General features: G+C 58.4%; 1 protein-coding gene across 3 annotated transcripts in view; it reads left to right on the forward strand.

Moving 5' to 3' along the window:
• Positions 1-24,365, forward strand: part of SPSB1 (splA/ryanodine receptor domain and SOCS box containing 1) — a 44,302-nt gene that overhangs the window by 1,970 nt on the left and 17,967 nt on the right. Inside the window, exon 1 of one of the 3 annotated variants that reach the window (XM_058674825.1) lies at positions 21,936-22,184. The exons of 1 other annotated variant lie outside the window; for it this stretch is intronic. The gene's annotated coding sequence lies outside the window, so the exon portion shown is untranslated. One more of the 3 variants, XM_058674814.1, reaches the window with a different exon arrangement.

Here is a 24,365-nt window from a genome sequence, read left to right on the forward strand (position 1 = left end):
GGGGCCCTGGGTGATGTCACTTTGGAGCTGGGCGAGGCCGCGTAGCTTGGGCTGCTTGGGCCAGGCTGGACCCGCCCTGCAGTGGGTTCCCAGGGCTCTTGCGAAAAACTCACCCCCTTGGAATCAGCACAGATGTTTAATTTTCTGGCGGAGCTGGGGAGCCCTCCCTGAGCCTCTGCCAGGAGCTGCGCCAGTTCCCTTCTGGGCCCTCAGCCTCCCTGCCAGGTGGGTGAGGACTGGCCTGCAGCTTTGTTTTCAGAGTTGGCAGGAACTCCACCTCTTTGGGTCTTCCAGAGTGGAGTGCAGGCATCTCGCAGCCGTGGTCGGGGCTGCCGGGAAGCCTTGTGTGTGTGTGCGTGCTGTTTTTTTTTTTTTTCCTGCAAAATTTTATCAGGTCAAAGTGAGGAGCAGGTCTGCCTCAGTCTGCCTAGGAGTATGTCCTCTTCGTCCCCCACAAGCCGCAGGTGCAGGCTGGGCGGGTGTTTGATGCAAGACTCGCACCCACCCTGAAGTGCAGTTCTGGAAGACAGGCTGTGCTGCTGTGTGCTCTGTGCACTTGGCCTGCCAGGAGCCCTACTCAGAAACAATGTGTTGTTGTTTCACAGGCAGAGTTATAGAGCATGAACAGGATCTTCCACTGCGGCTGGTTTACTTCCCAAATGACTGCAGACTGCTGGGGCTGAGCTGGGCTGGAGCCAGGAGCCCGCAACTCCATGCACATTTCCTGCATGGTGCAGGGCCATCTTGGGCCATCTCCCATGCTTTCCCAAGTGCATCATCAGGGAGCTGGATTGGAAAGTAGAACAGCCTGGACTTGAACCAGCTCCCGTATGGGAGGCTGGCATCGCAGGCGGAGGCTTGACCCTGTGTGTCAGAGTGTCGGCCCGAGAACGGTTCTATGGCACACGCTCTTCCCAGATTCCAGCTTGATCCTGGACCTGTGCTTCCCGAGGTCCAGGTGACAAACTTCCCCTCACGCATGTTCTCCAGAGGCTCCGGGCAAGTAGGGGACATGGCCAAGGTCTCCCTGCTCTGCAATGGTGGACCCCAAAGAATAATAATAATCCAAACTTTGGCACCCCTGTCCTGAGCCGGTACTGTTGATGTCATCTCCACCAGCCCGTTTTTGTTATGGCGTATTGCCAGTGTAACCCAAGATGAGCCCCTGGACCTTCCCCCATTAGCTTCAAATGTCACACGTGCATGTATGTGTACCAATACATACATGTGCACATAGGTATTTACACATGCGCAGGATTATTCTGAAGTGAGCACACGATGTCAGGTCGTCTGTAGCTACTTCCTAGGAAACATTGAAGGCAAGAATCAGGTCTTAGGCTGCCTGTACGTGGGGCAGAGGGCAGAGAGGGCCCAGCCTTTCCAATTGGGAGGTCAAGGGCACTCGGCAAAACCCGTGGCCGCTTGGTAGGCCTGTCGGCTTGCCACCCCGGGAACCTCTGATGAGCTTCAGGCTTGTTTGGGGTTCTGTTCTTCACCCAACATTAAAAATGAACGAGTTTGCAAATCATGAGACCAGCCACGTCCAATACAGGCTAAGCTCTGTGGCCTCGTTCTGGGGACGGGGAAGTTGCTGGTGCTTACCTGGACTGGCCTATCCTGGAGGCGTGGGCAGGTGCAGCAAGGGCTTGGGGATGCACCATAATGCCAGTGGCCAGAGACACGGGCAGGGTTTCTCAGCCAGTGCTCAACCATATCTGTGCCCAGCTAGGCAAATGGTGGGTAGGAGAGTCTGGGAACCTCTTCCTTGTGCGCCTCCCAAGGTGCCTCTTGGAAAATGAGGGAGTTTGTGGGTGACTTGGAGGTAGGGAGGTGAACCCCAACTTGAGAGGGGACTGCTGAGTGAGTTCTTGGTGATGGAGCTGGAAGGCCGCCTGGCTGTGACCACACCTTTCTGTTCATTTCCTGGGCACCTTGACTACGACAGGTGCGCATCTGTGGCCTCTGTCTGCCCTTTGGCCGGGCTCTGCAGAGGCCCAAGGTCTGTTCGTGAGGCACCAAGTGTGACCATGAGGAGGGGCACTGCACTCCAGAGAGCCACTTGAGGCTTTAAACTCAGACAAGTAGAAAGCTGGGGGTGTGCACAGGGGTGGATCTGAGGGCGTGGACACTGGTGGAATGGACAGGAAGCTGGGTCAGGCTGCGTCCATCGAACTGGGCATGCTAGACAGAGGTTTTACATTTCAAAGTACCCTGGGGCGCTAGGCAGGAGCCCCGCAGTTTGGTTGGCTAGCTGGTGAGACTTGCATTGATTGAAAGGTGGCTCATGTTGGCACGTTGGAGAGGCCCATCTCCCTGAAGTTTTGGTGTGGGTATGTCACCAGGGACCCACCTGTGGGCTGAGGGTGGGGTTAGCACGTGTCCTCTCACTTCCCTGAGGGATCCACTTGGATCGGGAGCCCTGGCAGCCTCGTGGAGTTCTGCAGTGGAACCCACAGGCACTGCACTGGAAAACCAAACACGCGCACCGGGTGGCTGTATTTGTTGTAGTGAAGGGCAGAGGCCAGGCCTCGGTCAGAAAGCCGTTGGACTCGTGTGGTAGACCCACATGTCAGCCGGCCGTTAATCGTGGAATCGAGAGGAAACCAGCTGGATTGTAATACCTTGACACAAGCCGAAAAAGGAACCAATGTCTAACTTGGAAAATCAGGACCCCTCCATCGGGTCCCAGACTCGAGCCAATGTATAGGTTCAGAATCCCTGAGTGAAGGGGGACTGCATGCCCGTGGGTTGGAATCCTGGTGCGCTGTAGAAGCTGGTACTCAACCTTTCCCCTGCCTTCCCTCAAGGGACTCGGGGGATCCCTGTGGCCATTGCCTGTCTTCCAGGATACTCAGGGGTCCACAGAATCCACGCTTGGTTTCCTGACCCGAGTGATGGGAAAGACCAAATGACACACTTGCTTCTCCCTGGGAAATGGGCGCTCAGAAGCCACAGCGCATGCCTGGAGTCATTGCAGCAAATGGACTTGAAGGATGGTGGGTTGATGGTCCCATCAGCAGCCTGGTTCAGCCCTCTTGGCTGGCCTGGACGGAAGACAGGTGCGGTCTGGAGGTGACAGGGGGTCCCTAGGGGAGATTGGACAGCTGCTCCCCAACGATGCTGCGCAAAGAGCGAATCCCTTTGGGCAACTCTTGGTATACTAGGCCCTGGGCTCATAGCCCTACCTGGGCAGCACAGCATGTGGCCCAGACCTAGAGGAATGAAGATTTGGGTCTGCGGAGGTGGCTATTGCATACACAGGAAGACAGAGCAGGTGGCGAGAGGTGGTTCTGAATGGCAGCCTGCCTCGGAGCAGCAGGTGGCCAGGGGTGTGAGCATCTCCTTGCGTTGATAAGGGTGAAGTCTGCGAGCACCCGTTTGTTTCATGTTCCTCATCCTCGAGCATACGCTGCAGTGAGTGTGTGTCAGGAGGTGAGCACTGTTCATTGCCACAACTGGTGTAATGTCAGGGGAGGTGTGGGCCTGTTGGCTGAAGGGAAGCTTGACAGGTTGGCCTTGGATTTGAACCACAGAGCTGCACCAGGCGTATCTGTTACCAAGTTGCCAGGCTAGACTGAGCATGGGCGGACCGGGCAGGGACACAGAGCCACAAGAAGATGTTGCTGTGGTAGGATACCCAAGACCAGTCACTTCCTGAGATCTGGGCTGTGGGGGCTCGGGGTCCTGGAGCTGGGTGATCTGGAGCTTCCAGTGAGGGCTTCTCATGCTCCCACATGGCGGGGAAGGGCGTCACAGGGCAAGTCAGACAGGGTCCACTGCCTCTTTTAGTTTAGGGGTTTTGTGCTTTTTGTTTAAACAAATTGTGGTGCAATACAAATGCTGTCAAACTTACCTCCTAGCTGCTTTAAGAAGTGTGCCATGGAGACTTTCCGTCTGCTGGTTCGCTCCTGGCTGCAAGAGCTAGCACTGGACCAGGCTGACGCCAGAAGCTCACAGCTTCTTCCTGGTCTCCCACATGGATGCAGGGGCCCGGGTAGTTGAGCCATCCTCTGCTGCTGATCAGGCCACGGCAGGGATGGTCCCTGGCAGGTGTGGGTAAGAGGCAGTAGCCAAGGCTGAGCAGGGAACAGCCTGGTGTCATGGTTGGAGCACTGTGCCCTGGATGGGGCATACTGAGTGTGTTGCCTCCCAGAGTGCACTTTAGCAGGAAGCGGGAGGTGGAAGCAATACTGGGGTTTGAACCCAGGCACTCCAGGAGGACAGTGGAAGACAGAGAATGGTGGTGGGAGGAGACACACAGAGAGCATGAGCCTTCATCTACTGCTCCACTCCTCAAAAGACTGCAGCAGCCAGGGCTGGGGCAGGCTGAACCCAGAAGCCAGGCGTTCCATCCAGACCCTGCACAAGCTGTTGCTGTCCTAAGTGCGTCTGCAGGAAGCTGGGTCGGAAGTGGAGTGGTCAGACCGTAAACCATGGTCAGACGTGGGATCTCAGCATTGCACACAGCAGCTTAACTCGCTGCACCACAACCCCAGCCCCCTATTAGGTTTCCTTATTCCCAGTTTACAGATGAAGAGACTGACATCCAGGGAGGCTAAGCTCACTCGGTTGAGTTTGATCCCTGAACCAAGGCCATGTAATCGGTCAGAGGTCCCCAGGCCTTGTAACCAACCACCCAGTGGTCCCTAGGTCATGTAACCACCCAGTGATACCTAGGCCTTGTAACCACCCTAGGTTGTGTAACCGGCCAGAGGTCCCAGGCCTTGTAACTGGCCAGTGGACTCCAGACTGTGGTACTTAGCAGCAGAGGACACTCTTGTCCCAGAGCCAGCCACCTGGTCTCCAGCAGGTGGATACTCTGACACTGACTCCCTCCCTGCCAGGGCTTCCTGCCTCCCAAGGGGCAGTGGCAGGCAGGGCCGCCTCGCCCTCTCTTGGATCCGGAGCCTCGGGACGGAATGCCCTGCCGGCAAGGCTGCTGACTGAGTGTGTGCGCAAGTGGTTCAACCTCATAGGCTGAGTTTCCAGTAACTGCGTGGGTGGATTTGTTTCCTTGAAGGGGAAAACAGAATGAAGCGCGAAGGGGTTTTCTCTCCCGAGAAGTCTTGCTAAGCGTAGGTTTAGCGCGTATGGCTCCAGGCCCCCAGTACAGGGCCAAGCCCGTGGGGGTGAGGGTCCTCTGGGCGGATGGCCTCACAAGAAATCACCAAGTCCTTTTTAAACCATCCCAGGTGCCAGAGGGTGGGGATGGTGGCAGGCTGCAGTGTCACTCTGTCTGCAGGCCTGCTGGGGGGGTGCCCTGGGCACCCTTGATTCTGCAGATCAGCCCTGCTCCAGGCCAGGCAGGGAGAGGGGTGCTGAGAGGCGGGGAAGGGTGCCAGTGAGCAGCCAGCCCCACCCTCCTGGGGACCCCTGCCCCACCATTACCTGGTCTGGTATAAAAACGACTGACTCCCAAGAGCCGAGCTGGGTGGCCTGGGAGCACCCAGCTGCAGAAGGGCCAGGGTGAGCCCTCTGGCTGCTGGATGTTGAGGGCTGGGCTGTGGTGTTGCTCCCCCAGAGCACTTGCACGTGTGGGTTCTGTGATGTCCCAGCAGCACACCAGTGGGTGGCTGTGCTGCAGACGCTGGTGTCTCCTCGGAGGACGCTGCCCCAGGAAGCTGTGTTTAGTCTGGGGCCGGGGCAGTCACAAGCCTGGCTGGGAGTCCCACAGGTGGCTGGAGTCCCACGGTGCTACTTCTCAGTGGTCTGGTTATCCCATTTAACCTGTGTGAGCCTCCGTCTCCCATCTGTGAAATGGAGGTGTAAGAGTGACAACTGGATAGCAGAAAGGGGTGCAGGTGAGCTGCCTGGTGCTGTCTGGGATCCAGGAGCCTAGGGGAGGGGTGGAAGGCTCACCTGCTATGGAACTTGTAACCCTGAATTCCAGCCTTTGAGGGTTTGCCTCACACGCTCTCTAGAAGGGAGGAAGACAGAATTAGGTCTCAAATAGTCCACTAGTAGGCATAAGGCAATAAAAAGCAACGAGAAGCCAGTGGGGCTCTGGTAGAGTCTGGGTTTTGTTGGCAGCTGGCAAATCTGAGAAGGCTTCCTGGAGGAGGTGATGTTGAAGCTGAACCTTAGGATGTGTGGGACCTGTAGAGGGAGGAGGAAGGGAGACAGGCAGTGAGTTCACCAGTGAAAGAAGGCGCATGTGTAGGAGGTATAGTTGGGATCTGAAGTGTGACAAGTGCTCAGTGTGGTTAAGTTCATTGTGGTCCCAGGGTGTGCGTGAGAGAGAGGGTGAAGAGGGTTGGGGGGCCTTACTTGGTTGCCGGGCTGGGGACTGTTCTCCTCCAACCTCCGTTCTGAGGGCTGGTTCTGCCCCAGCGTCCCCTAGGAGCCAGAGGAAGTGGAGGGGACAGACTCAGCTTTGGACGAGCCAGGTGGGGGCAGGAAGCAGCTGTGCTCCGTCTCCCTCCGGGTAGGTCAGGGAAGCGCGATTGTTCTGGGAAGCTGCAGCTTGGGGAGTGAGGACACCGCTTCCTGTGGCCTGGGGAGCTGTGCCCAGGGGGCCAGGAGCGAGGGTGGCCGATCCCGGTCCTCGCTGGGGAGGTAGCCACCGCAGGCCCATGTCGAATCCTGCCCAGCCAGTCTCTGCCGACTTCCTTATGCTGATTTCTCAAGCCTTGGCTGAGCTGTCCCCGGAGCAGGTGCACAGGCAATGGGACAGCGTCCTGCTCTGTGGCCCACAGGGTCTCCCTAGGGTGTTCCTTCTTGACCCGCAGGCCACCCTTCTGCCTGTACTTCCCAGCTTTCAGCATCCTGAGAAGACTGGGAGTTTTGATTCTGGCTTCTGACCTGAATCCCGGGCGAGCCTTTTGTATAAATGGGTACAAGACTCAGGTTGCACCTGAGATGGACAATGCCTAGGGGGCAGCAGCTCCCATCACTCAGATCTGCTCTCCTGTCTGATCAAAGCCTGGGGAGAGCTCACACAGCCAGACAAGGCAGGGCGTCCCTGACCTTGAGGACTGCCCCTGCCCACCCATGATGGGGAGTTATGACTGGTGCCAGAAAACCTCGCCAGGGGAGGGATGTCCTGCAGCAAGTCATGAGCAGGTAGGACCTGGAGACAGGCAGGTTGTGGTGCCAGGGCTGCGTGGCCAGACTCCTGGGCCTGTGCTGTTCCCCGAAAAACTGAGTGGAGGAGAGAGGGGTCAGTGCCCTGGGGAAGCCGCTGGCTCAGCCCAGGCCTAAGTGGCGGCAAGAGGTGGAGCCAGAGCTGCACCCTGTGGCCTGAACTACTGGCTACTGGTGGCTGCCTGCAGGAGAAGGGCGGACTTGAAGTGTGGGCTCCTCCCAGGCCTGGGGGGTGCTGCTGTGGTTTGACTGGGGCAGGGATGCTGTTGGGTGTGGCTGCTGAGACTGGGCAGTCCTTGGCGGAGATGCCCACATCACACCTGCTGTTCTGCGGCTGGACCAGCTTCTGCCCGATGCTGCCTCCCTGCCTTTTCTGACCTCCCAGGAGGCCCACGGCCCAGCTCCAGCCTCTTCTGGTACCTGGGTCAGAGGCAGGACTCCGGCCACAAAGGGCGGGACTGGGGGTGGGGGAGCATGTCCTTGGAGCCTGCTGGGCCTGCTGACTCCTGCTGAGCCCCCAGACTGAGTGGCTCAGGTCAAGGCCAGAGTCCCCTGCCTGGGACGCCATAGTCCAGGAGTGGTGTCTGCTCTGTCCCCACCCCTCACCACAGCTTCTTCCTCTTGCAAATATTTACCCAGCACTCGGTGAATGCCACACAGCAGTGCAGCGATGGGACAGACCAGAGGACAGTTAACCATTGTGATGCCTGGGAGCAGGTCTCTGTGTGCGTGTGCACGTGGCCTCCTTGGGGGGACTCTGCCCCTCCTCCCTGCCCCTGCTGGCTGTGTGCTCTGCACCCTAGTGCCCTGCGGCTCAGGGTCAACCAGAGCACGCTTTTAGGCTCCGCTCACTGTTGCTGGGGAGTCCCGAGCGAGGAGCTTGCTCCACACACCTCACACATCCTGTGAAACCCAGAAGAGCTGTGCACCCACTCGCTTCTGCCCTGCGTGCCAGGCAGAGGTGCAGGAGCAGCTGAGGCAGCCCTGGCGCAGAGGTGGGCCTGGGCCCTGGCGCGGGGCCTGCCGACGGCCTCAGTGGAGTCAGGGATTTGAATGGAGGTAGGTAGGAAAAAATCCATGTGTTGAGCTCCCCAGCCACCTTGGCTCGATGAGAGCTCACTGTAGGTAACCCAGTGACTGTGTCCTGGAAGCGGGGATGTGTCTGTCCCCCGTGATCCACAGCCCCTGTGCCTGAGACAGTTTAACACCTGGTGGGTGTTTGATTCTATGACTGGAAACATTGGGTGAGCTGGGCTGCCACTGTTGCCCAGCTGTGGGGACTTGGCTGCACCCTGGGCCTGTCTCCCTGCTCACTCAGGCTGACCATGGCCATGGCTGTGGCTTGTGTTTCTCACTGCCCCGTGGGGGGCTGTCTGTGTTCTGTGGCCCTGGTGTTCTTGAAGCCAGCCCCTCCCCAGGCCGGGTCAGGTGGAATGTTTGTTTCAGCTTGGGTCAGGAAGGGTCAGGCTGCAGGGGCGTCTTGCCTCTCATCCTCTCTGCTCACCTCTTGGAGTCCCCGAGTCTCAGACCCCCTACACTTTTGGCCAAGGCAGTGACTTTGCTGGGGAGTCTGGCTGGACAAGGCAGCTAGCTACGTAATTACAGGTGCTGGAAATAGGCCTGCTTCCCTTTCGACCTTCTCCTCCTAGCCCCCTCCAAAAAAGAAACAAAACCCAAAAAATCCCCCAAAAACACACAGCTTAAAAAAGCTCTTCAGCCTCCTGAGTTTAGTCTGCAGAGGCGTCTCGGGCGGTGGCCTTGGCCTTAACCGTCTGCGTGTCCGGCGCTCAGTCGCTCTTCCAAGGAAGTGATGGATGTCTGGGTCAGGGGAAAGCCGCGTGAAGCCAGGGCAGCCGCTCCCACACCCAGCAGCCCGTGTGTCGTGGGTTCTGGATACCCCCATCTATGGCTCGGGCCTCCGAGCTCCAGGACAGAAAGCAGTTCCTGTTGGGCTTGATCTGAACGGGCGCAGACCGCGGTCCCCAGGACATAAGTGTTGATGCAGTTCAGACCTGCAGGCCTCGGTCGACCATGGCTCAGCATGCGGCTGAGAACAAGGGGGAGGGTGTTGGGCAGGACAGCGAGGAAGAGAGGTGGCGTGCAAACCATGCTCATTGCATCCAAGACCCAGCCAGGAGGAGGGTCACCTTCTGTTTGCGTGCTGCCGTGTGCTAGCTGTTGTTGCTGGGACCAGCCCACTGGCGAAGGTGTTAAGATGGTAATCCCGTGAGAGGTAGAGGGTGGCAGTGAGCCGGAGGGTCTGCCGGGGTCAGGCAGAGGTTGTGTAGCTGCAGAAGGTGTCTCAGGTGGAACGGGGCCAGGAGATGTATCAGGTGCCAGCCCTAGGTTCCCAGTGCTCCTTGGGATGCAGCCTCAATGTCCTTGAGTTAGAGACGGGCAAGGCTGCCCCCAGGTGATGTGTACCTGGGAATTGGGTCACACTCTTGATTGGCTGTGTATTAGCCATTAGCCTCTGGCAGTCCAGGCTGGCCCCTTTTCTGTCTCACACCCACCTTTCTGGCTTCTCGTTAGCCAGCCCATGTTATATAGCAGGTACAAGCCCCATAGGCTATGGCATCAACTTGCCTGGTCCTCAGACCACCTCCAGGAGGCAGGGTTGTTGTCATCCTTGGCAAGTGGGGACCCTGGGGCCTAACATCTCAGGTCAGAGCTGGGCTTTGAACCCAATGTGGTCAGCTCCAGAGTCCAACCCTAACTCTGCATTTTGCAACTTCTCTGAAAAATCCTTGCCTGTGATACTGGGAGAATGTCGGTCTACCTGCCGGGGCTGGGTCGTGTCCTCAGCTAGTGGGGTTTGCCAGGCCTGGCTTGATGGCTTAGTGAGAAGTGGGCCTGGGGTTCGTGGCTGGTGAGTTTTCTTGCAAGCCTTCTGAGAAGTGACAGCATTGTGGAACACGGTGGGTGACCTGGGAGAGTCCAGGGCCACAAGTGAGGAGACCAGAACCACCATGGCTGAAAATGGGCAGAGTGTCCTGGGTCAGTAGGACCCCCCGCATACAGGTGGCACCTGACTCTGAGGGACATTGGCTTGTCCCCTGGCCAGTATGATGGCCAACAGGTGGCAGGAGCGCCTGTCACGAAGACGAGAGTCCTGTGAGGTCACCAGACACCCTAGCTCCTCTCCCTGCCCTGCCCTTCCTGATGCACTTCCCAGTCCGGTCCTTTGTTGTCTGCCTGCGTCAGCTGGCCGCGCCTGCAGGCAGGTTCCTGAATGTGCTTGGGAAGAAGTCCATTCCACTCCCTTCCCGGGGCCGCAGGCGCTGACCCAGAGGTGACCTTCCCCGTGGTGACAGTGTCTGGCCATCACTCTTTGATGCCGGCAGCCAAGGGGCCAGCCTCTCCCCAGCTCAGGCCTAGGTGGACTTCCCTGCCTTGGCTGCCACCTGCTGGATGTTGCTCCCAGCGGCCCCTGTGCTGCTTGGCCTGGTGGGACAGGAATGCATCCTCGGACACACACGGCCCATGGGGCAAGAGCTCAGAGAACTGGGCAGTGAGGCTCACCGTGAACCCGTGGACTGGGCCCAGGGCAAAGGTCAGAAGCCAGCGGTGGCCTTCAGGGACCCAGACAGGAATAAAGCTGGCTGGAAAGAGCTCAGCCCTCTAAGGGGCGGTTCCCTCATGTCCTCCAGGCATGGCACCTGGGGTGGCAGATTCTGGGCCAATGGCCTTTGTGCATCCTTCAGGTGGCCTCCAAGGCCATGGTCAGACAATGTCACCTCCTCCCTTGACGTGCCCTGCCAGGTTTCCAGGGAGATGAGGACTTTGCTCTGCCATCGCCTGAGGACAGCCTTGCCCCTTGGGACCTTGAACCCTGGCTTTTTGTCCCTTCCTGCCTGGGCTAGAGGAACTTTTCCTGCAGGATGGAGAAGTAGCACACAGTCCCTAGGGGCCTGGACGCCAAAATGGAGCTGCAGGTACATCACTCCTGGGGATGGCGGTGGGGGGTGTCCTGGTGGCCGCGTCCTCTCACCGTGCGTAGTCTTCAGCCTGTCTATCTTGGCATGACTTTTTGTGAGCTGGAGATTTCTGGCAGGTGATCATCATACTTCTCAGCCAGTGTGCTGCTGATGGGCGGGTCTTGGTTCTCCTCAGCAGGTGGACCCGCCACAGGCGTCCATGGCTGGCATCTCAGTTGACCCACTCAGCAGGGGTCCTCTGCTGCCCACCACTTGTCACTGGCTGCTTTGTGTCCCTTGGTGTCTCTCCGTGCCCAGTCTGGAGGCGTCCTGGGCCCAGCACCCACTGAGAAGGTTGCGGGCGGGGGTGGAGCAGAGTCAGGACAAAAGCCTGGTTGTGGACTTGGAGAAAAGCAAACCTGGGCTCTGGCTGCCATAAAGGGAACTTTGTGGCTCCTGGCACCCCAATGCCCTAAGAAGGGCAAGGCCACCTCCAGGCGACCACACGATGTCACCCTCACTCTGGTGGCCCCTGACAGCTCCAAGCTCATGTTAGGCCAGAGGTCATGTTCAAGGACACTGAATGTGCTCCTCAGGTCGTGGGGCCTTGTGGCCAAATCCAGACCGGCAGATTCTCTTTTGGAAAACCAAGTGCGACTGGGGAGGTGGAGGGGCGGAGCCCACAGGCAGGCCTGGGTTGGGTGGGCAGCCCAGGCAGGAACCCACTATTGCTGGCTGCTGGCCTCTGTATAGGGGCATGGCCCTGTCTACTGTGGTATGTCCTTCAGCTGTGAGCTGGGCTTCCTGGGATGTGCAAACTGAGGGGCACCCTCCTCTGCTCACACTGTAGCTGTGGACTTCCTCACCCAGGGACTGGGTATCCAGAAAGCCCCCTGTCTATGTGTAGCCTAGCTTTGGGCCAATGCCCTGGATTCTGGCTCTGTAGGGGGTGGAAGGGATGGGACCAGAGCTGTCGCCTGGCTGGGGCAATGGTTGAGCTGTGGCAGCATTTGGGGACTGGATTCTGCAGAAATGAAGGGCCTAAAGGGCCCGGGCAGGAGAACTTGAGAGTGCTGGGGAAGGTTTTGTAGCAGGCCAGGGACATGTGTGCTGCTTGCATGGGAGTGACATTTCTGATGAGCATGCCAGTGTGGACATGGGGCAGAAAGAGGCATTCATTCGCTCAGCATCTTTTCCTGAGCAGGAACCTGGAGCCGGGAGCGCCAGATCCAGGGCGTGGTCCCCCCGAGACCTGGCTGCAGGCCCCAAGGCCCAGCAGTGCCTGCCAGCGTGGACCAGGCGTTCAAGTGGGGACACGCCTTCTTTTTCTTCTTCTTCCTCTACATCCACTTCCTCCTCCTCCTTCTTCATTGTATTTACTGGAAAGGCAGGGATACGGAGAGAGGAAGGCGTGCACGCACACACACATACACACATCTTCCATCTACTGATGCACTCCCCAAATGGCCACAACAGCCAGGGCTAGGCCAAACTGGAGCCAGGAACCAGGTATTCCAACCAGGTCTTGTGCTTGGATGCAGGCGCCCAAGCACTTGGGCCATTCTCCACTGCTTTCCCAGGTGCACTGGCAGGGAGCTGGATTGAAAGTGGAGCAGCCAGGACTTGAACCAGCACTCCTCACATGCTGGTGGTTTGGCCTCTCTGTGCCACAGTGTGGGTCCCCCTGGGGATGGGCCTTTAGCAGGTGATCCTCAGAGTGAACATCTGTGGCAGGTGCCTGGAGACACACAGAGTGTGCCACAGGGCAGAGTGGTGACCAGGGAGCACAGGCCTGATGGGGGTGAGAGAACCTCCCCCTGGGCACTCATGCCCAGCTTGGGAAGTGCAAAGGCCCTGGGGTAGGAACTTGGCTTGTGTGTGCAGGAGAAATCAGGCGACATACGGGGCGGGACGGGGGGTGTGAGGGGAGAGGAGGGGCGGGTGACAGGAGGTCATCCCTGGGATGTGGGTGTTTCAGAGTGGGGCTCCAGGGAGTCTAGGTGGACTTGGCCCGGAGGGGAAGGGCTGCTGCGGCCACCAGGTGTGAGGTGCTGAGCCGGGAGCTGCTGGCAGATGTGGCCAGGTTCTGATGGTACATCGGTAGTAGGACCAACCAGGTTTGTTCCTAGATGGGTGTGGATTTCTGCCCTGTGACCTGCCCATCATGAGGCCTCTGGTAAGGGCTGTCTGATGTTTCTCTGGCTCCTTCTGTGCGCCAGGCCCTGGGCCAGACTCTCAAGCCACCAGCCCCTATATTTCAGGAGGGTGCAGCTTGCTGATCTGAGCTGACCCAGGGGCAGGATCCGTGTCCAGCCCACATTGGAGGGCCCAGTGGGTGAGCAGAAAGAAGACCCCAGAGCTGAGAGCACACAGTGGGAGCAGAGCCGGAAGACGAAGCCAGCACATTCCAGGGAGAAGGGAGGGGTGGCTGAGCCAAATGCTGTCTGGTGAAAGCTCACCTTCATAGTCAGGGAGATGTTCCTGGTGGCAGGGGTCAGAAAATCCAGTCCAAGCAGGCTTGAGTGAATGGACTGCTTTATTGATCTGCACATAGCTTTCACGTCCGGGGATCTCAGGCACAGCTGGATCCAGGGACTCAAACCTGGTGTCAGCAGTTGGGTGTTGCTTTCAGCTCCTTATCTGACAGTCACTTAAGCACCCCAGGACTGGCTCTAACTAAACCTGAATATGACCCTAGGGGCATGGGAGGCCCTGATGCAGCTGGCTGGGTCGTGGTTCCGCCCGCAGAGTTCACCCTGAGCGCAAAGGAGAGGTAGTACCATGAGGACCAGCCTGACCAGGGCATAGGAGTTGGTACCCTATCCCTACCCCATGCAGCTGGTTGGAGACACCGCAAGTACTTTCTTAGGGTGTTTGTGTTGGGGACAGGATGACTGTGCGGCTGGATAGTGGAACCAGGTCACCCGGGATTTTTACATTGGGTCACTTTGGCTGTTGCCCTGAAGGTCGCCCTGCTGTGGTACTGGGCACACTTGCCAGGATGACCTGCAGCAAGGCGGTGCCCTTTGCAGGGGCTGGGCTGAACTGGAGGCTGCTGGGGGATGACGGGCAATGTCCGGAGTGGCCTCAGCATTGAGCCCGGCCCAGCAGCCCCTCTCCCCCATCCCCCCTGCTTCCTCTGCAGCGCTCCAAGGCCCTCTCCCTCGGGGCCGCCCGGGCACGTTTGGGTGGCGGGTGGTGGGAGCCGGGCCTATCATTAGCTCGCTCGCCCTGGTTTGGCCTGACGGCGGCTACCCTCACTTCCCCATCTCAGCAGCCAGGCAGTGTCTGCAGCCACCACAGAGGAGCAGGCCAAGTTTCTAAAAGCAGCAGTGGCCTGCGGGGGCCACCCTCATGCTTGCGTGGCTTCCTGGGCTGGCCGAAGCTCCGAGGCGGCTGTGGCTTCTCAGATGCAGGGGGACCTGAGAGCTCACGCTCCATCCGGATCCAGGAGACTCCTGGGGTTTGTGAGGTCGGCGGGCCTTGCCTCCCTGCCCTGCACCTCCTCTATTTCTCTGAGCTGGTGGGGGGGGCGGCCTGAGTTTGCTTTTCCCACCGTGGGTGCTCTGAAAAGATGTGTTGGGCCAGCACCCCCTGCTTTTTCCCCCTGGACTGGTCAGCTCACTTCTCTGTCTCAGTCTTACCCCGACTATGGACCACTCAGACTTAACCTTATGGGAACACTCAGAGCCGGTGGGACTGCCCATGGAAATCAGGGTGACAGCCCAGTGATCATGCCAGCTGCCCCAACCAGCGACCAGAGGCCTGGCCCCGTCTGTGTGAAGGAGTTACTAGCCACATGTGGCACCTGTTCTACCTGGCAGTTGGGTGCAGGGGCTGGGTCCTGGGGGGCGGGCAAAGCCTCCTAGGTTTAGAGCCACCATGCTGTGGATGCTCAGGAGACTGCAAGGGGGAAGGGAGACATAGAGGAGGCACCCCAAGCAGGTTGCTTGAAGAGGCCCAGGCCCTGACACACAAGGCAGTACAGGTAGCTGCAGGTGGCTCAGTTCTGCCCCAGGATCCAGGGCCTTCCTCCTCCTCCTGCCCCCCAGTGAGGGGTCCACAGGTGAAGGGGTCCACAGGGGAAAGGAGGTGAAGGCCCGCGGGGGAGGGGCTGCCCCAGTCTGGGAGCCGACACCTCAGGCAGCAAAGTGTTGGCCAGTTGGGGGAGAGGTGACAGAGTTGGGGAGTGGGAGCGAGGGAAGCCAGGGTGTGTCCAGAGGTTTCAGGGAGACGGGCCTGACAGCCAAGCCAAAGTCGTGTCCAGGATCCAGGAGACCTTGGGTTTAGAGGGCCAGAAGGTGGGACACCGTTCTGGGGGTGGGGACATCCTCAGATTCTCACTCCATGATGGTGATATTCGGAAGGAATCACAGGAAGTTGGGGCCCAGGCAGGACGTTGCCCTGGGTGATGGAACAGCAACTGCCCAGAGGGGCCTAGGGACAGGTGGCCAGGCCTTGCCTGGAAAAGCAGGGTATCCTGCTGCCGAGACAGAGGTGCGGGCGGCTCTTCTCGCCCCAGTGGCTGGGTGTCGGAGCCGGGCCAGCCAGGGCAGGGCACGTGGCGGGGACTTGTTGCTAAGTGGGATACAAACTCCTGTGGGGGGCTTGTGGTGGGGGGCTTGAGCAGTATCCTTCCACACAGAAGGGTGGGATGCTTTGTCAGCCGTATTGGCCATCAGGGGTCTCGGTGAGAGCTCAGGGAAATGAGAAAGCCCTTGTGATGGAGGGGCCAGGCTGGTGAGGGAACAGCCTCTGTCATTCAATGTGGAAATTGGGGGTGGGAACCTTTTCCCTGCCAAGGGCCATGTGGATGTGTACAACGCAATTCGCAGGAAATACAAAATGAATATCTTAAAACCTTTACTCTAATTCCCACCTGCAGGTGCCTTGGCAGCCAGACCCTAGGATTTCATGAGCTAGGTGTTCCTCCTTCCTCTGTAGGTGCAGGAAGCCACCAAGGGTCTCTGGGCAGGAGCTGGGAATTCAGTGCAAGGTCTCACGCAGACACGGGCAGCGGCCTCCCAGCGGGAGCTGTAACAGGGAGCTGGACTCAGGAGTGGGACTGGGCCTGGAATGTAGGAATCATGATGTGGGAGGTGGGAGTCCTAAGTGATGACTTTGCCCCAGGGCAGACACCACCCTGTTTAAAGGCACAGTTCAGTTACTCAGTGCATTCATGTTGCTGTGCCACCTCCACCACCATCCGTCTGCAGAATACAATTCATCTGCAAGCTGTGTCCCAGCTCCCTCCCCCATCCCTGGGCAGCCACTGCTTCCGGTCTGCATGGAGGTGCCTGCCAGTGACTTTGGATGCTTGGGAACGTTCTGTCTTTGCCTTTGACTATAGCTTCTTTCATTGAGCCCCAGCACTTCCAAGCTCCTCCAAGCTCGGTGTGTGTCAGGGTCTCCTTCGTGCTCAAAGCGGTTGAGTGCCCTGCACACTCTCACGAGTCTGTCCGTCCACGGATCTTGTGGCTCTCATGGACACGGGCACTGTGAGCTAGCTCACAGGTACACACACCTTCCTGTCGAATCACAGGCTCAGTGCTTGAGGTTTCAGAGGCGTCACCCAGTTTCCATGGGGACCACAGTCCTTTGCAGTCTGTGGTCTCTCCCCATCCTAATTGACACCTGTCATTGCCTGTGTCTTTTTGATTCAACATGTACCTTTTAGTAAAGGCTAATGCGCCCAGAGTAGTTCCAGACCTTCCTGCCTGCTGGCTGCTGTGTTTACATCTCTAGGAACGCCATTGCTGTGTTAAAATGGGCTTGCCACGCCAGGCGTTTAGTGTAGTGGTGAAGTTGCCACTCGGGTCATCCGTATCCCATACTGGAGTGCCTGAGTTCGAGTCCTGCCTCCACTCCTGGCCCCAGCCTCCTGCTAGCACCCCACCCCAGGAGGAGCAGACGGTGCTTCCAGAAGCTGGATTCCTACTTGCCCACATGGAAGACCTGGCTTGGGTTTCTGGCTCCTGGCTTCAGCTTTGGTTCAGCTCTGGCTGCTGCGAACTTTTGTGCTGGGAAGCAGTGGATAGGAGCTGCCCACACAACTGCCTCTCTGCCTTTTGTTCACAGATGGGCCTTTCCCGTTGTCCCCTGCGCTTCGCTGGCCGCTTGTGGAAGCCTCCAGGTCCCTGGCGTGGTTCCGCCTGGCCTCTTTCATTGTGGGGTTGTGGTTGGTGGTACAGACGTAGCACAGTCACCCAGCGGCCGACCTTCCTTCGGGGAGGTTCGTCTCACTTGGAGAAATGGCAGCCGTGCCCTTGCGCAGGTCCTTCTGCTCTGCTCTGCTCTGTAAATGTTGCTGTTGTCATTACTGAGACAAGCGCGCACACACTAGCTAGCTCCCATGTTCTGATTCACTCCTAAATACCCATGATGGCTGGGCTGGCCAGCCTGAAGCCAGGACACAATGCAGCTCCTGGACTTGGGCCGGGCCATCTGCCTCCCAGGGTACCCAGCAGGAGGAAGCCAGGCTGTCTGATACAGGATGCAGCTACCGCAACCAGACACTCACCTGCTATGCCAGTTGCCCACCCCTGGTGATTCTGCCATTATGGAAGTTTCCCATGTGGGTTGCCTGTTTGAGATCATCCTACCAGTCACTGATGGCTGGGAGGCTTGTTCCACTCTTCTCCCAGCAGGAGGCGCTATCTCTGTATCCACAGTAGGAGCCTGGGGTGGGGAGTGTTGCTAAGTGCCTTCTGGTCACTTTAACAGTGTATCCGTCTGGGAGGTTGAATGACTTCCCCATAATCACCCCCGACCCCAAGTGAGTGATCATTTGCATTGTGCTTTTCTTGGAACCCTGGCTGTTGGGCTTCTTGATGGTAACATTACCCAAAGCAAACATGACACCATGTTGACAAGGGTTTACTTTCAGTACAGAAAATATGCAAATATCTTATACATTTCAGTTACCCATTTTTGAGAAGAAATTGCTGTGGGAGTGGGTCTGGGTGGGTTAGGTCCCTATCTGGAGAGGGTTGTCATAGCGCTGGAAGTGACCGTGGTCGGGGAGGTGGAGTTTTAAGACTGGTGTGGAATTGATGGTTAGTGGCCCGTAGGAAAGCTTGAAGTAGGAGTCCACAGTGATGGAGGGGTGAGGACAGACCAGGGGGAGGGCGGGGGCAGGGTGACCTCAGTCAAGCTGAGAGGGCTTGTTGATTGGGGGCAGGTGCTTCTGGGGGGGCCTTGGAGGTGGGGGCCTAGGTGTGGGTGGAGGAAGAGACCCTGGAGAAGGCGTGGGGTGGGGCTGTGAGAAGAGGTAAGAGTTCTTCAGGTCAAGGACATGGTCGGTGCGTTCAGGTACTGTTGCCAGGAAGAGAAGTTTGTTTTCCCAGCCTGATCAATGTATTGATCAGGAGGTTGTGACTTTGGCAGGGCTGTCTGCCTGACAGAGGGCCTCATGTCACTTTGCTGTTGTACTCCAGCAGCCCAGAGGTGACAGAAGCTACAGGGAACGTGATTGGTGGCAGGAGAGGCCTCGGGAGCGTGGAGCGGTCTTGGTGTCCGGCCTGTCTGTGCAGCCCCCGTCCCCTTCCCGTTTGCTCCAGTGTGGGCTGAGCCTCTGCCCGTAGGTCAGGGTGGATTCCATAGACGGCCCTCTCCAGGTGTCCGCGAATTGGCCTCCCAGGTTCACAGGGGTGGGATGCCAGAGACACAGCCCCCACCTTCCCGGCGAGAACCTCTGTTGGCCAGTTCTGCTCCTGGCGCAGTCCCATGAGACCAGGGGAGCTCATGAGTCATTTCCTGGATGGCAACCTGTCCTGGCTGCTCAGCCATTTAGGGCTTGGCCTTGTAGACGGTCGGCTTTTTCACATCCCCTTCTGCTTCCTGCCCGTCGACAGCCGTGCTGCTGCCTGTGCGGCCCAGTGGGGCAGAGGAGCGGTGTAGTCAGTGGTGCAGCCCAGGAAGACCCGGGAAAGGAGGCTGGGGACCTGGCAGTGGCAGGGGTGGGGCTTTGCTCAAGCTGGGCACAGCCACTGGGGATGGGCAACCTTGGCCCTGGGGCTCCTTAATGAGGTAATGGGGCGTGGCTGAGAGGATGAGCCATTTTTTTCTTTTTTAATGATTTTGTTTATTGAAAGGCAGAGCTGGGGGTAGGAAGAGAGGGGCTCTTCCATCCACTAGTATATGCTTCACTGACCCAGACCAATGCCAGGAGCCAGAAGCTTTATACAATGGCAGGAGCCCAAGAACCTGGGGACCATCATCCTTTGCTGCTTTCTCGAGCATCAGCAGGGAGCTGGATTGGAAGTGGAGCCATGGGAGTGCTCCCATGGGTTGCCAACTTTCCTGTGCCTTGGGTATAGAAACACCAAGCACTGTGTGTGCGTGTGTTTTAGCCAGCGCAGGGGGTCCTTACACGGCCACTGCACGCAGCCCTCACCATCATCCACACAGCATCTTCTCTTTCTCAGCCAGGGCACTGTGGTCACGTACTAATGCTCAGGGCACTGTTGTGGTGCAGTGGGTGAACCCTCTGCATGGGATGCCTGCATGTCTTATTGGAGTATCTAGGTTGGAGTTCACTTCCATTTCCAATACAACTCCCTGCCAATGTGCCTAGCAGGCAGCAGGTGATGATCCGGGTGCTTGGGTCCTACATGGTAAACCCAAGTGGAGTTCTGACTCCTGGCTTCAACCTGGTCAGGCTGTTGCTGGTACCTGGGGACTAAATCAGCAAATGAAGATATCTTTCTCTGTCTCCTTCTTCTGTCTTCATCTCTCTCCCTTTCTCTGCCTTTCAAAGAAGTTAATTTTTAAAACAATTCTCCATTTCCCTTGTTCTGTTTTCCTTGTACGCTGTATAAATGGAATTATCCTGCGACGGGCTGTTTCACCTCACCGAATGTCCCGAGGTTCATCCCTGTGGTAGCTTGCATCTGAATTCCTTCCTCTTCGTGGTTGCATAGCATTCAATTGCACCAATAGACCTTCTGCTGTCCATTCCTTGATCAGGGGACACTTGGGTTGCTCTGTCGTGGATAATATTGCTGTGGTCATTGTCTGCACATGCAACATGTTCTGGATCCTTCTTCCAGGTCCCTGGGGGACATGCCCAGCAGTGCTCTTGCTGACTTAGGAGGAATCACCATGCTGGTTGCCATAGTAACCACACCTTTGTACGCAATAAGGCATTTTGAATATGTGGTCTTTGTGCTCAAACTGCTGAAGTTCCTGGTCCACTCACTGGTCCATGGCTGGAAGGTAATATTTGGAGTTAAGATTTTACAACCTGAATGTCACGTGGCCAGCAACAGCTGCCACCTGATGCTTCTGTGTGTGTCTCATACAAAGTGAGTGTGTTTGAGAGAGCCGTGCCAGCATCCGGTGGTGTTTGCAGCCCTACTGTGTGCTGGGTAGTGGCCTCCCCACAAGCAGGACTTGCCCTTGGTTTCCATCTGCAACCTCAGGGGTGGTAGGAACCTGGGCGGAGAGAGGGGACGTTCTGGTGTGTTCCCCACTGCTCCCCACTGGAGACCCCTGCCTGCTGGCCTGGGACCCCTGGTGGCACTGTAGCCTGTCTCCAGCGCTTCTCCTTCTCAGGCACACTCTCTCTCATTCTTGCCCCAATACTCCTGGTATTCTAGGAAACTTCCCATCCACTTGAGTGAGAGGAGGTAGATGAGCAGGCTTTCTGGTAGCTTCTGTTTGTCCCAGAAATGCTCATTTTCTTCCCCTCTGCAAGCCCCCACCCCCACCCTATGGAGAGCTGGCTCAGTCCAGCCCTCACAGCAGATCGGTGGGACTGGCGTGCTTCCACTCAGACCTCCGTGCTTTGAGAGAGTGAGACAGGCCTCCTCCGCTCTTCTGCCCACTGAGAGCCTTGAACCCTCTGCCCTGGCCCCGGCCAGAGCCAGGACTGAGCCCCTGGGCACGGGAGCTGCTACTACATGGAGCAGCCTCCCCTTGGAGCTCAGCCCTGCTCTCCTGGTGAGCATGCAGGCTGCAGGGCCCCAAGCTGGCAGCTACGGAGGGGTGGCGCCTCTACCTTCTATGCCATCCTGTATCCTAGGACAAAGCCAGGTGGGTTCTTGTAGCTGAGACCGCTGTGGCCTGGGAGAGGCTGAAGAGGAGCTGAGCCAAGCGTGCTGGAGGCATTTGGGGAGGGGGAGCAGCCTTTAAGGGGGGCAGGCAAGTCCTGCTGGATTCTCCCCCATGTAGGGTTTGGACCTGGAGCTGTCTCAGGTCAGGGGCCTGACCTTCAGGAAGACTGGGGTGTTAGGGGGATGCTGCCTCTGGAAGTGTTGAGGGACTCTGGTAGGGGAAGGACCAACACTCTCTGCCCCCCACCCTGGGCCTGGAACACAGGATGTGTAAGAGTGAGTATTGCCACCTAGCCCCCCTGCACCATTATCATTCAGACCCCTCCCAAGCCCTGCTCAGCATGGACCCTCCATACTGCGGGGAGGAGGGATCCCAGCCTAGGGGGTGCTGCAGGTGGGGGGCTGTGATGGCCGTGCCCGAAGCTACACCACAGGACAGCCCTGGACATAACCCCGTTGCCTGAGTGTGTTCCCCTTGGTGACTTCGCTTTGGTTCCAAGTTGCTCAAGTTGCAGAACTGGCCTTGGCTGGCGGGTGGAGGTGGGGTCTCATGGGGGCATACCCTGCACAGCTGTCTGCCTTCTGAGGAAATAGCTTTGGAAACTTGACCTCACGGCTGGGAGAGGTGTCCAGTGCTGGCCGTGGCCCTCTGAGCTCCAGCCATGTCGCTGTTCGCTCCCTTGTTTGGGGTGGGGAGGGGGTCTCTGTGTCTCAGGGAGGGCCCTGGACCAGGAAGTGGTCACAAACAGGCCTGCCTTGGGCCTGCAGCTCCATTCTGGAGGCGTTTTCGGGCCCGGCGATTACCCTGTAATTGGTCCCAGCAGTGCGTGGAGTCCAGCGGCCAGGAGCGGCCTCCAGTGTTTGTTTTGCCTTCTGTGCTCTCCCGGCTGCGGTAACCAAGGGCCGCTTCCCCTTAGTGACGGGGGAGCTTGCGCGGGCCAGGGCTGAGCCAGGCCGGGCAAGCAGGCCTGGGGCGCCCGGCGGGGCAGCCACTGGTCGTGAGGACGGTCTGCTCTCCAGGCCCTGCCTTCTTTTCCTTCAACCTACCCCTACCCCAGCCTTTAAGGTTTGGTTCCTGACTCTTTCTCCAGGCACTTGCCTGGAACATTCCAGAACTCTGGATCCTGTGGTAGGTGTCTGGGAGACGGTGAGGCCACTCACTGACCAGCCACATGGGGGTGGGTCTCGGGCAGGGAGGTGGACTTCAGCCAGGAGTAAGCACCAGGGTGACCATCTCCTGCTCAGGGTCCCCGAGGGACATGAGGTCTACAGGTAATGCTGGGGTCAGGGGTGGAGGAGAACAGGCTGAGACAGCTGCCAAGGTAGCTGGAGGAGGGGGCAGGCAGATGGGGCGGTCGGAGCTCCACTGGGGTGAGGCCAGTCCCATGCCAGTCCCATGAGTGTAGGGATCGGCAAGGCTGGTGTGCGCAAGCAGAGGACGTCTTGCTGGGAGCCTGTGAGCAGCTGGGGGCAGAGGCTGTGTCCCCGTGTGCTGTGGCCATTGCCTTTGGCTTCTGGAAGGTCTGGGACAGAAAGCAACCGCTCATTTCATGTGCCCTGCCCCAATCTCTGTGAGTGGGGGTGGAAGGGCAGGGGACCTGTCCTGGCACGAGAGACACTGCCCACTCCTCCTCTTGCTCAGCGTGGCCTCTGGGCCCTGTGTTTTCAGGACTGGCTTCCTGGGGGAAGGGGAGGAAGAGGGAGAAAGCCTCCATGCTGGCTGCCCTCTGGTGTTTCCCCGAGCCTCCCAGGACCCAACCTGACAGCCCCACCTCTGGGCACTGGGGCACCTGGGGTTCTGGAGGCTGGAGGCAGATGGTAGACTGCGCATCCCCCCCCCCCAAGCTGCCAGGTGATGCACACGCTGCCTGCCGGCTGATGGGGGTCACCAGGTACAGAAGGCTACGTTCTCCAGAGAGGGAGCAGAGAGGCTCTGTGCCCAAGGGTTCGGTACTGTGGGCACTGACGTTTGGGGGCACAAGAGCAGGTGCTGGGGAAGGGGGCAGGGGCCCTGGGACAGGATGGGAAGAGGGGTGTGGGGCCGTGGCGTGCGTGCATGCGTGTCGGGGAACGAGCTGCCGGTGGCTTGTTTTGTCTGCAGGCAGGTCTCGCTGCCTCAGCAGAAAAGAGACGCCTTTGATATGGGAACGGAAGCCTGGGACAGTGCTAGAAATAGTGTGTGCTGCAGGAGTGGGCTGTGGTCCTCCCTCAGCTGCTGGCTGGAGGCTCGCCTGGCGAGGTCCAAGGAAGGGTCCCCGGGCCCCTCTCAGCTGGTGAAGGTGACCTGCCAGGGGAGCACCACCCTCCTGCCCATCGCCCGGCATGGAAGGAGGCGAGTGGAGCACCTGGTCTGGCTTCAGGGATCAGGCCTCCACAAAGCTGGGAGAGCCATCCCCCCATTGCCCCTCAATCCACCTGCCCTCCCGTGGAGCAGTTAAGTGGATATGGAGCCCATTTCTGGGTTTCCATTTCCCTGTTCTTCCCTGCTGTGTCATCAGGAAGTGGTTGGTGGAGCAGGCTCCCCCAGCCACCTCTCCTGAGAAGCCAGTCCTGACCCTGAGGTCCCCGGGTCTCAGATGCTACCGCAGACGGGAGTGGCCTTGGCATCAGCCCCCAAGGGTAGGGAAAGGGCTGAGAGGGCAGAGACAGCCACTAAACAAAGCCTCAGGGCCCAGAACAGCTGCTCTCAGGCAGAGGCCACACTTGAGGCAGGGAGCAGGTCCCAGCCCTTGCCATAAGCCTCCCTGCCTGTCTGTCCTCCCCGCCTCCTCTCCTCCATCCCTCCACTATGGTATAGCACGGCCCTAGGGTTGGCTTAGCGCTTGGGGCATCCTTGTTTTATCCCAAAAGCAAATGATGAGACTGAAGGCCTGTGCCACCAGGGAAGAGCTCAAGGCCCAGAGAGGCAGGGGAATTTGCCCAGGCTCACCCAGCCTGTGGACCTGAACTTGAAGCCCAGATAGCCTCCCTCCTGGCCACATCCCTTCTGCATCTGGTTGGTCGTTGAGGACGCACCCTGTTTGGGTTCCAAGGACTTGAGGAAGGAGGCTGCCTGGCTTCCTTTATGTGGACACCAGGGAGATGGGATGGACCTTTGGGTCACTAGGGCCCAAGAAACTGGGTCCTCCCCTCCGCAGTATGTCCACTCTTGGTACCTCTGCCAGACTCACAAGAGATGGATGGATAAATCCAGGGTGCTTCTTCTCATTCATAACGACCAGAAGTCAGGGGTGGTTAAGGCTGGGTTCACCGAGGAGCGTGGCAGGTGGACGGAGCCTTGCCTAGGTCCAGGGAACCAAGGCAAGACCCT

Source organism: Ochotona princeps, chromosome 2 (assembly GCF_030435755.1).
Source record: "Ochotona princeps isolate mOchPri1 chromosome 2, mOchPri1.hap1, whole genome shotgun sequence".
Classification (NCBI taxonomy): domain Eukaryota; kingdom Metazoa; phylum Chordata; class Mammalia; order Lagomorpha; family Ochotonidae; genus Ochotona; species Ochotona princeps.